This window comes from Equus przewalskii, unplaced genomic scaffold (assembly GCF_037783145.1).
Source record: "Equus przewalskii isolate Varuska unplaced genomic scaffold, EquPr2 ChrUn-13, whole genome shotgun sequence".
NCBI lineage: Eukaryota > Metazoa > Chordata > Mammalia > Perissodactyla > Equidae > Equus > Equus przewalskii.
In genome coordinates, this window is record NW_027228750.1 from 6,167,419 (window position 1) to 6,180,559 (window position 13,141).

The window sequence follows — 13,141 nt, forward strand, 5'->3', positions numbered from 1 at the left end:
TCCCATCTCTTTTCAGCTTCTCAGGACCTTACACTGCCATTGACACTCGTTTCTCTCTTGTATATTAAACTTCTCCCTCGCAACTGGATCATATAAAAATACAACCCTCCCTCGACTCTATTCTCTCTCCAGCTACTGCCCTATCCTTTTCTTCTTCAGAGCCAAATTTCTTATGAGAGTTGTCCATGGTCAAAATTTCAAATTTTCCTGCTTGCTACTCACTCCTCAATCCATTTCAGCCCAATTCCACCCCCATCACCCACACAGGCTTTTCACACCAAGCTGCCAATGACGCTCAGATCATTGAACAAATGTAAGTTTCAATCTTAGTTGACTTCTCAGCAACATTTGACACTTTTTATGATTCTCTCCCTTTTGGAAATACTTGCTGTGATGACACTACACTCTCCTGGATTTCCTTTTACATCTCTGGCTACTTCTCCATATGCTGGGAATAATACTTAATCTGTAGTTAGATGTTCAAGCAATAGGGCTGAAAGTAGGGTGAACTGAGTTAGGCATTTGAACTCTCTCACTTAGGTGCAAAATTTAAGGGGGTGCTAAATAGCTTGGTAAACAAGATAAATAATAGTTCAATGCAATATTTAAAAAAAATTCGATGCAAAAAATCCACATTGAGGAAGATAAACTAACACATGGACAAAGAGAACAGATTAGTGGTTACCGGGGAAGGGGGATGAGGGGGTGGGCATAAGGGGTCATGGGGTACATTTATGTCATGACTGACAAAGTACAACTGAAATTTCACAATATTATAAACTATTATGACCTCAATAAAACTTTTAAAAATCCACGTTAAACAAAAATATCAAAATTTTAGATGAAGACCAGTGCTATGCTGATTCAGATTGGAGCCTGAGGCAAAAGAAAATATGCATGGCTATATATATGTGTTTTTATGTATTTTGTAATGGTTAGTTTGTTCCCTGAACATTGAAGTAGTTGGAAAAAATATTGAAAAACTGAAAAGTAGATGTATTAGCACATTAAGTTGAAACATATTTCATTTATACCAAAAAGGAATTATGATTTTACCTCAAGTTAAGTGAAAATTATTTAAGATCATCACTTGATCAAGAGAAGTTTTAAAACATGGCAATTCTGTTGTCTTAATTGAAAAGAGGTAATCAAAGAAGTAGATTTAAAAAATATTATTGACCAGTTTGCTTCCATTAAAGCTGGGGGCATATTCTTCCGTTTACCTCAAATTCCAATATAGTGCATCATGGAATTGTCAAGTAATACCACAATTTATTCTACTTTTTTTAACCAAAGTTCAGACGTTTCCCAACTGTCCTAACAGCCTGGTGAGAAATTTAACCTCAGTCGTTTTTGGAGCTTCCCATGATAGAGCTGGGCAAAGATCTGGAAGCCATCATACCCTCAGGCACTGAGGAGAGCCCTCTGCATATTGGCCACTGATTCTTATTACCTCCAGAATATGCTCGCTCATGTCCACCTGGGGCCTTCAGGCCCAGTGGTTCGGCTGCGTCTAAGGTCTCTGAAAGGCCCTGGGAACTTTGCTAAGCTTGCAAGCTTGAGCCATGTGTGGGGCTTTACTATTCAAGACCCCTCAGGCGTTTCTCCCCTTACTTCATAGCTTCCCTTTGTCTTCTGGACATCTACCAAAAACTGCAATAGGCTTTACTTCAGAATTATTTAATTTTAGTTCTTGCCAAGATCCCTGAAGCCAGGAATAATAAAACCAGGCTATTAGCTCAAAATGGGAGGAAAGGGGAAAATACGAGTGAGAGAAAACAAAAATCAATTTTCCTGCAGACTATCCTGCCACATCAGCCTCTTTTGCAGGTTCACCTTCCTCCTCTTAGTCATCTGGTGTAGGTATTCTGCATGGCTGGGCCCAAAGCCTCACTCCATATCCTCTCCCAGAAAATCTCTTTTGCTCCCCTGGCTCTAGTTTCCATCCATAAGCCTGTGACTCCCTGATTTGTTTCTCCAGCTCAGATCTCCACACTGAGCCCCAGAGCAATGTGTCCAACTGCTCAGTACCTCCATGTGGACAGCTCTCAGTGACATCAAACTAAATATGCCCAGTGCCACACTCGCAGTCTTCTCCCTCCAATCCTGTCCTTTCCTGGTGCGGTCAGAATCAGAGTAATCACTCTAGACTCCTCCCACTCCCTTGCCTTCCATCTCTAACTCATCCCGGCATCCCCTCCACTTCCTCTCCTACATAGCTCTCTAATCCTAAATAACTCCATTTCCACTGCCTCCACTCTACTCTTACCTACCATTGTCTCTCTGCTAGAGTATTGTAAAAACCTAATGGGTCTTCCACGCACCCTATCTGGGCCTCCTCCCATCTCACCTCCACACTGCCGCCAGAGTAACCTTTTGAAACACACATCTGGACATGTGACCTTCTGGCTTAAACGCTTCAAAGGTTTTCCTTTGCTCCTGGAAATACACCAAGCTGTATGAAGGCTTTGCTTGATCTGGCCTCCTGCCGCCTCTCCCACCCGGCAGCGGTCCTCGCTCCGTCTTCCTCTCCTTTGCTCCCTGAGCTCCAGCCATACAAGCTGTTCTTTCCTACACACGCATTTCTCATTTTTGTCATTATGTACTCATTTGCATGATTATGTGATTAATGTCTGCCTCTCCCACTAGACTACTTGCTCCATGAGAACAGGGGCTGTGTGTCCCAAAGCCTCACACAGAGCCTGTGACATTATGTACAAATGTTTGTGGAAAAATTAATGAATATATTGCATTATTTCTTTGAGAGTGAAACCCTTCTGAAGTTTAGAAGTATATTTGTGAGGGATTTTTCTTTCAATAATGTTTGAGAATTATAGTGTTCCAGACACTGTTTTTAAGTGCTTTACTTGTATGAACTCAGTTAATCCTCGCTATAAGCCTAGGAGGTAAATATTATTTTTATCCCCAATTTAAAGATACTGAAGCTGAAGCACAGAGAAGTCAAATAACTCACTCATGGTCTCATAGCTAATAAGCAGTGGAGCTGGGACTCTAACCCAAAAATTTTGCATTGGACCCTGTGTTTATTCAGCAAAAATCACTGAGCAAAGTGCCAGGCACCAGACAGTAATGGGCTAGAAAACATTCAAAAAAGGAAAGTATAGAAAAGAAAGAGATTAATGTCTGTTCAAGTGTAAGAGACACTATGCAGAGTATATACCCCATCTTATTTAATCCTCTCAAAATGGAGTAAGCAAAGTATTATTAAGCCCATTTTGGAGATAAGGAAGCTGAGGCTGAGAAAGTTTGCATAACTTGTTGAAGATCACATAAGCAGTATAAGGCATATCTGGAATTCAAACCCAGGCTAGTCCGACTCTAAGACCAGTGATCTTTCCACCGTGTGAAGTCACCTCCAGAGAAATCTGTTTGAAACTGCTTCCTTTCCATCACCAACTGATTGATTGATTTATCTATGGGTTCGGTGATCTGCAAATGTTAGTGTGCATAAGAATCACCTGGAAAACTTGTTCAAATCATGGATTCCTGGGTTTCACCATTAAAGAATAAGGTGTGGAGTAGGGCCCATTAATCTACAATTTTAAACAAGCACCCCAGGTAATTCTGGTATAGGTGATTCTAGTCTGGTGGTTCCAAAACTTGAGCACCAAACAGAATCATCTGGATGGGTTGATAAAGGACAGATTGTTAGGCTCCACTCCTAGATTTTCTGGTTCAGAGATCTGGGGCAGCCAGAAAAAGTTCCTTGGTGATGCAGGAATCAGCTTTTGAGATCTACTAACAATACTCTGAGAGACACTTCACTATTTAATTTAATTCTCCTTGATTCTACCACTTTTGAAGCAATTTCCAAAATACACATGCCTCTACTCTGCCATCCTTCCATACCCTCCTCTTTAAGAATTGCAGAAAATAGCAGATTCAGGAAACTAGAGAAAACTTATGTTGGCATGAAATCCTTCAGCAGCTTTAGATGCAGAATCTCCTACCTTCAAAATAATATGACCTTTGCACAAAATTCCATAATATTAGATGTCTCTAAGTGCGACTGATCCCAGATAAGAAATAAGCAGAACTTGGAACTTTTTTTTTTTGAGGAAGATTAGCCCTGAGCTAACTGCTGCCAATCCTCCTCTTTTCGCTGAGGAAGACTGGCCCTGAGCTAACATCCATGCCCATCTTCCTCTACTTTATACGTGGGACGCCGACCATAGAGTGACTTTTGCCAAGCGGTGCCATGTCCGTACCTGGGATCCGAACCAGTGAACCCCAGGCCGCTGAAGCAGAACATGTCCACTTAACCGCTGTGCCACCAGGCTGGCCTCCAGAACTTCGAACTTTTTAACCTATCCTGCTTTAAGATTTAAAAGTCGGGGAAATTAGTTTCTGTGCAACTATATGTATGTGTGTGTATGTGAGTGTATTGAATAGAATATAATTTGCATTGAAAGTTATTTAGCTTTTGGGAATCTTGGAGGACAAAGTGTGTGACATATCCAATTTAATATGGGGGAATATTGTAAATTGAAATAAAAAATAGGATTAAAAGTTTTAACCTCATCTTGTCTTAGGTTATCTAATATTGTCCAAGACACAGAAAAATACCGTGTGAGTGTGTGTTTGTATGTGTGTACGTATGTGAGCACACATGCATGCAGCGGCCTTGCTTAGTTTCGTGGTCCAAACTCAGCAAAATGCACAAAGTAAGCAAAAGCATAACGGATGAAGATCCGATGATTCAGGGCCCATTCACTTGATGAATTTTTGAGATGTGTTAGGTAATCTTTTCAGGGCATGTGATCTATGAAGATATTTTCCATAAAGGCATTTGGTGAATGAGTTCTTGACGAAATGTATTTTCAGACTTCCATATCTTCAGAAATAACTCAGTCCTTTCATATTTTTGAATTAAATAAAAGATTTATGTTTCTTACAGGCATCCATGAGGAGAGCTGTCAACATTTCATCTTGAACAACCTCTGCTGAGATCGATGTCTCCACAAAGCCTCCTCTTCTGGCCTCCAGCTCCTCGTTCCAAAGCAGTGGGCTCACAGCGTGTGGAATCCCGTTTGACTGTAGTAATGAACCTCAGACACCTGATTTACCTTCCTGACTCTTGTATATGCTTTACTGACTGAAAATCAACTCAATTGGTTTTCGCTTTCTCTTTTTACTACTTTCAGCTTAAAAACAAAGAACTCTTCTTTCCTGCAGCTATCCACAGGAAATGAACATTTTAAAATTATAAATCAAATGTCTTGGTATGTAGGGACTTATGTTTTTGCAGGATTTTGATGATTAAGACCTCTGAGGATGCCAATGGACATCACAGATTTTTTCTTTTCTTTATTAAAATAGACCCAACTTCAGGAAAATTTGAGATACATGGCAGAGCAAAGTATCCCACTAAGTGTAAGCCTGGACTAACTTGACTCTTACACAGAGGAAGCGGCTGAGGGCAGAGCTGCCAAGCACATGGGATCTGGAACCAGACGCCCTGAGTTCCAATTCTGGTTCCCATGGTTACTTGTCATGTAACCTTGTGGAAGTTACTTTACTTCGCTGTGTGTCGTCTGTAAAATGGGATTCTAATAATACCTATTTCAAAGAATTATTCTTAAGATTATATGTAAAAGACACTTGGAACAGTGCCTTGAAGATGGTTAATACTCCGTAAGTATTAGCGGTGCTTGTATTGTTATAATTATTATTGAAAGGTTCATATAATGTTAACACAGAAATGAGAAGTAATTTGATTCTAAAGGATAAGTCTTAACGATGGTTTGGTTACTGAAAAATGTCATTAATGCCTATTTAAGGAAAAAAAGAATAGTTCTTAGTTTACTTGATTCCAAATTAAGTGAAAAAACTGCTTTCTGTAGAAAGTTACTATTTATTGCTAAGAAAGTTAGATGTTACAAAATGTGTAACAAACACCATATAGCTCAAAAATATCTCAAAAAAAAACTTAGATTTTAGCTGTGAACAGAAGCCATTACATTACTACCTTGAGACATTTGCTGAGAGGGAAGCCACAATTATATAATCAAGCATAATGAATGCATATTCATTTATTTATACCGCAACTTATGCCAGAAAGGAGTAGAAGCTGCTATAACGAGGGAATCACAAGGGAAATATAAAGATAAGGAAATCTTCTAATGTACTAGGCTAGCTCTCAGTGCATACAGAATACATTGTGAAAAAATGTTGCAAAGAAATATAAATAAATAAAAAATATAAAATGCTCCTTCTACATTTTTATTACTGGCACCACATTTCCTTTCTCGAAGAATCAAAATTTTATTTGAATCTTTCCTACCCCTCATTCCCCATATTCAATCAATAACTGTGCCTCAGTTTCCCCTTTGCAGTATTTCTTGGATCCACATCTTTTCCTTCTTTCTACTGCCAATACCTTAGTTCACATTACCTCTTTAATACGAATGGTTTTCTATCCATCTCTTTGTCCCAGTCTCTCCCCTCTCCATCCTCGTTTGCTTCTCTTCTACCATTAAAATTAATCCAGTACAATGCTACTAAAATTTATTTTTCTAAAGTACGTATCTGGTCTTGTTATTTGCCTGCTAAAGAACCTCTGTGACTCCTTATCGCTTTCTATTTTTATTATATTTCATTTGTACCTCTTCCATGTTACTTAATGTTTTCTACCTTATATTATAATAATGTTTGTAAACATTTGAGTTTTTTTACTAGAAAGTAAGCTCCTTGCATTCTTTTCTCCACAGCATCTAGGATATTGTCTTAAGGTATCAATGAATGTTAAAAAAAATAAATAAGTAAATAAAACCTTAGAAGAAAATTTTATCACATTGATATGCATTTCTAACTACTACAACTATATCTTTATGATGACATAATTTGATCAGGATAAAGAGAGACATAAATCACCAAATTAGGAAAACGTAACCAATTCGAGATCTTAATTAGAGATTTGCAAGATGGTCATATAATTCCACTAAATCGAAAAGAACACATTTTCATCTTGTTGCCTGCTATATGAATTGTGTCAACTAAAATATTACTCAAAGGTTAAGGAAAGCCAGTAGAATGAAAAAAACCAAACAAACCATAATTGAAAATAAAAACATTTTTATTTTTATTTTTTAAAGATTGGCACCTGAGCTAACAACTGTGGCCAATCTTTTTTTTTTTTTTTCCTGCTTTATCTCCCCAAATACCCCCAGGTACATAGTTGTATATCTTAGCTGCAGGTCCTTCTAGTTGTGGCATGTGGGACACCACCTCAACGTGGCCTAATGAGCAGTGCCATGTCCGCGCCCAGGATCCAAACCAGCGAAACCCTGGGCGGCCGCAGTGGAGCGTGCAAACTTAACCACTCAGCCTGGGGGCCGGCCCCTAAAGTACAAACATTTTAAAAGGTAGCACGACACCATTGATTCTAACGAAAATGATGAACTACAATGCCCTTACATGTAAGGTAGCAAGCTATTTACTAAGTTGGACACCTTTGAGAAAATTTATAAACACATGACCATTGAAAGAGAGTAATTCATTTGTGCATTTATGATTCTGCAGACAAATAACATTCTTGGCAATGTGCGTTTAAATGTTGTGTGACCCCAGAGTACAATTATATGAAGATGCATTTTTAGCTTGTGTACAATTTGCATTGTAGGATGTTGAGTCTCAGAAGAAAATTCACCCAGGGATTTCATCAGATGTTAAAAAGAGCTGAGAAAAATAAACAGGCATTTTAATAATGACTCAGGTAAGGTAAAGATAACCATCTCTTAGTATCTATAATCATCACAAGGATTAAAGTTTGTGTCTTTCTGTATGATGCTAATACCCATAGCTACTAAGGATTATGATTGTTGCTGTATAGATCTCCAAAATATTTCTCTTTGTGGTGTTTTAAAAGTTTATTGAATTGAATTTGAATGAAAGACAGGAGCTTCGTTACACATTCAGATTTTTATAAACCACCCCTCTGCTCCCCTTGAGTGTGGGCTCAATTTATTGACTTCCTTCCAAAGAATAGAGTACGGGAAGGGGAAAATATTAACTTTCAGTAGAGAAACTCAGCAAACACTGCCTTAACCAAACGATGAAGGATGACACCACCAGTGATGTTGTGTGGGTGTCATGTTCATCTGATATGTGTGATGTGAAGGCCACTTCACCTCTGTGGGATTCTTTCCGAAATCTCACAACCCCAGTTTAGTCATAAGGAAAACATCAGACAAACCCAAACTGAGGGACACTGTACAAAATACCAGACCAATACTCCGTAAAACTGTCAAGGTCATAAGAAACAAGGAAAGACTGAGAAATTGTCACAACCAGGGGAAACTAAGGAGACACGACAAGTAAGTGCAACTAAATCTGTTGTTCTGCCTCTCACACACAGCAGACACACAGCCACTGCACGCCATTGCTGTCTAATGCTATATATTATCATTCCAGGAGCACTTGGTTAACGATGCTGTTTGGTGAAATGAGCAAGAAAATGTATAAGAGAAAGCAGTTTAAAGACAGGACATAGGGAAGCTTAAGGAAAATCAAAAGCTTTGGAAATAATGTATAACTTAAACATTTTAAAAAGAGTATATCGTACTTTCTACAGCTACCTTGGAAAGAGCCAACATAATAGAAATTCACTTCCACTGTGTTGTGATTCCATTCAAATTCAAGTAATCTATATGTTTATGCTTTTCTCAGGAAAGGCTCTGTCCTGTTATCACAGCACAGAGTTCTAAGCTCCTATTACCCTCTAGGGAGAGCTATGTTTTGTTGGGTCTTGTGTAATGAGGTTACAGCCTATATGTACTCTCTGAGAGAATATCTGAGCATTTCAAGTTCTTTTGTTTTTGTTTTTGTTTTTTTTTTTTCTTTTGTTTTTTTTTTAAGTAGACTTTGGCTGCTGACTTCTTGTAAATGTGAATAAAGGGAGATGGCTTTTAAAAAACTGATGTAATCCTAAAACTGAAGGCCAGCGCACTAGGTCATAGCGTTCTCCACCTCATCTTCATTTTCTCAGTGGCAGATTGTCCTGCTGAATATTCATGAAGACCATGACTAGCTATTCTTAAATATTTACAAGAATATATTTTTATTACTGCCTTTGGGAGGCTAGTTCATATTCTCATTGTAAAATTTCTTCTTGATTAATCTTAATAATCTTATAAGCAAGTTTTGCTCATTATTACCAGTTTACCTTTTACCACTACTCTTAATAGTTTTTAAACTTTGTTATACATTTGCAAACACTATTATGATTGGTTAACCTATATTTTCCTTCCAAAGGGAAAATTTCAAGAACTACTGCATTTTCTGCATCTGCATCTAGACGAATGCCTTTGTATCCAATCTACTATTGGAAAATTCATTCATGATTGTGCTGGGACGATTACAAATATCTCCAGAAATTTAAAAACTCTGTTCTCACAGAGTTTGCCGTTAAGTAACATGTTGTGTATCAAACCTTATTTTCCTGTGGATTCCAGTAACAAATGTTTCATAATTTTCAGTGTGATTTTCAGGCTGAAGGAGCAAAGTCTCTTTGGAACAGCAAGAGCAGTGACAACGAGAAAGAAGTACAGAATGTCAGGATTTGATGGAGCCTGAGTCCCGGTGAGGGGATGGTATGGAAAGACTGGCTGTTCATTTTCCCAAGGCTTTCCTTCTGTCTGATGCCTCCTGAGTCCTCAAGCATTATGGGACTATGGTGGGAGGAAGAGCCCACTTCTGAAGAACAGAATGAAGAGGAAAACTCCCATCATCCTTCCTTCATTGTCTTCCCTCCCTCTCCTGTCAGCTGGACTTCTGGGCAAGGCTGCATCCAAAGATTGACCTCATAGACTTGAACTCATTGGCATTGCTGGCTCTCTTTGGAGACAGGCTTTAGAACACCTGCTGTGCTTACTACAGGGTCAGGCAACATTTACATTGTTACAGCACATCAAGAAAGAACTTTCTAATGTTCATTATTGAAATGCCAAATAGTTGCTGTCTCCAACAAGATGTGCATGGTTTTACTTATGTTAAAATACATTTGTCTGGCTTTAAAAGCGGCTCTCTGAGCCAGCCCTGATGGTCTAGTGGTTCAAGTTCAGTGCTCTCACTGCTTTGGCGACCGAGGTTCATTTCCCAGTGGCAGAACTACACCACCCGTCCGTCAGTTGCCACTCTATGGTGGGGGCTCGCATAGAAGAACTAAAAGAACTAGGACAACTAGAACATACAGCTGTGCACCGGGGCGTTGGGGAGAAAAAAAAAAGCAGCTTTCCATGTAGATAATTTTCCTTATATTAAAAATATTTCTGCTTCTAAGAGAGCAGTTTTGCTTGACTGTGAAGCTGGTCTCCCTTGATCTGTATTTGGTGCAGGGCCTGAATCTTTATGGGTCCCATGTCTTTCAGTAATGTTCTTTCTGATGCTTTTATAAGTAACTTTGCATGTATTTGTGCTGATTTTTTTTTCTGCCTTGTCTATGCATTTCCCAAGGAAGCCTACAGGATTGAAGCTACTAAGAATGGGGACTTCTTACTAATATTTGTGTCTCCGGAGCCTATCTAACACAGTGCTTGACACAAAAATGTTTCATTCCTGTTAAGTAAAATATACAGAGAGTCATTTTCTTATACCTTTCTTCCTTCTGACATGTGCCACTACAGAATTCAGGGTTCACACTTTGGACAGTTCTGTGGTGTCGAGGGTCCTGCATCATTAATAGGTTCTGGGGAGTTGTGAGCAAGCTTACCAAGTTTCTTTCCTCTTGGCTTGACATGGGTTCTCACAAATGACCTGATTCTACAGCAAATATCTATTACCTCTTGGTGTTTGTTATCCACTGACCTATTTTTCTGGGGACCACTTCTTTTCTACCTTCTCATGTTGTTGAGGTATTCTGTTGCCTCTATTTCTGACCTCATTTGCAGAAGTAGAACAACTTAGAAAACCTATAGCAGTTTTTAGAGAGTTGAAAGGAGTAGCCTGGTGGATAAAATAATAAGTCTAGTGAAGGAATTCCACAAAGGTAGGACCAGAACCAGGTGAAATTGTGACTCAACCATCAGATCATGCCTACCATCTGCCTCCCAAGGAATGAATTTTGTAGATACAAATAAGCTAGTTGGAACCTTAAGACAGGTTGGTTACAAATTTTTATGGTCATTAAATTCCACTACGTTAACAGTACCCCTTCCCCAGTTCTAAGATATCCCTTCAATAGTCTTCTCAGCTTTGAACTATATGCTTCACCATCGTGTGGAGCACACCCCTCCCCATTTTTACCTCTTCCTACTAAATCATCCATTTCCAGTTCAGCACTCTCTCTGTCCAGGTTCCCTTCCCTTGCCCCCCCCCCCCCACCCCAACACCTTTTACTATTTTTTGCTTTGTTTTGTTTGCAACCAACATTATTTTGTGGGAAAGGCTACTTGATCTTCTATTCCAGGGCCTCCGGCAGTTCTCTCTGACTACCGCTCCTTTTTCTACCAGCCCTTGACTCACTGGAGTGGGAGAAGGAGGTCGGCATTCTCTGCTCCTCATTTCCTTTCCCAGACCATTGTCCCTCCAACTTCCCATGAATGACCCCACTATGCTCAGTATTTCAAAGGCTCAAAAGCAACTCCTTTTCTATGTTAGTCTATGGATTACACCTCTACATCTCATATCCGTTCCCACTGCCACTGCAAACAGTCAGAAACTCTTTTCTCTGCCCAAACTGTTTTTATGGCATTCCAACTAATTACCTTGATGCCAGTCTCTCCTTCTCCCACTTTAAACCCATTGTTTACTCTACATACTGCTTACTTAATCTAAAAAGTCAATTCTGATCTAGTGGAAAAACAAGAGAAATCAAAGCTGTCTTTACTTACTGGAGTAAGCTCAAACTCTTCAGTCTAGCATCCAAGGCTCCCTATAATATGTCCCAACATTTAACTCCAGTTTTATCTTTCCATGTGGTCCCCTTTAACCAGTATAGACTATGTCCTTTTCCTGTCTTGTGTGATTTTCTGCTTTTAACAATGGTATTAATAGCTGCAATTTATAGAGCACTGTGTCCAGGCATTGTATTAAGCACTTTATATTTTGTCAACTCAACAACAGTATAAGGTAGGAATTATTATCCCATTTTAGCAGATGAAAACATTGTTATAGGGAGTTACAGGGATCTCCTAAATCACATAGCTAGAAAGTAGCAGACTCAGATTTGAACCCTGTCCATCTGTCTCCAGGACCCACGCTCTCTCCTCTGTTTGAAATGTACTACTCTTTACTTATAAAAATTTTTCACATCCTCCAAAAACCATCTCAAACGTGTCTTCCTTCATGAAACCATTTTTCATCCCTCTGACCAAATGGGATCACCCCTCTTTTGCACCTCCACAGTACCGGCTGGAACGTTTATTGTGCCACGAAATATTCTGCCTTATAAAGTTCTATAGAAACTTTGCTTAACCTTTCCAAAAGCCAAGTTGACAATAGGATATGGCTGCTGCCCTACTGGAGCTTACACACCTTGTGTTACTTACTGCCTTTTGTATTCCCTTTGAACTTAGCAGGCATTTATTACAAGGTATTACATTGAGTCAATATCTATCTATCTATCTATCTATCTATCTATCTATCTGTCTATCATTAATCACTCATCTACACACTGGGCTATTTTGTAGAGGAATCTGACAGAATGCTTTCCTAGACCACCTTTCTCAGAATACTGTGGTCACAATGGCATTATGGAAACTCATTTTTACCATTGTCATTTGTGTAAAAAATTGCATGCTCTACATTCGAGAAATTTTTTGTTCAACGAAAATAATAAACTGTTTATATGTCTCTCTGTGTAGTATAATCAAAGGATCCATGTCATCAGCTGCTTTTTTTACAGTCCCACTTCTTTTAGACCTGATGTGAAGACAGCTTGTTTTTCGCTTAACAGCACTGAGGAAAAACCAGGCATGAGGAAAGAGGCTAAAGTAACAGTTAGTGGCAGAATCGGGGTTTAAATCTACGTGCATTTGATGCAAAATACCACAGTTCATAACCAATATGCTGTGCTACTGCAAAACATTTGCCTAGCCATTATGTTGCCTACGCATATAGTCGTGCTATTTTGACAATACATCCTGGCCTCTAGGATTAGAATTTGTGTTTTCCCAAAAGAATT

General features: G+C 39.0%; 1 long non-coding RNA gene across 1 annotated transcript; it reads left to right on the forward strand.

Annotated features, from left to right (window-relative positions):
* The first annotated feature begins 5,507 nt into the window (after window positions 1-5,507).
* LOC139081623 (uncharacterized) lies at window positions 5,508-10,037 on the forward strand. Its single transcript, XR_011536769.1, has 3 exons — window positions 5,508-5,655; window positions 7,643-7,735; window positions 9,274-10,037. It is a non-coding gene; the product is annotated as an uncharacterized lncRNA (long non-coding RNA).
* Window positions 10,038-13,141: the final 3,104 nt, after the last annotated feature.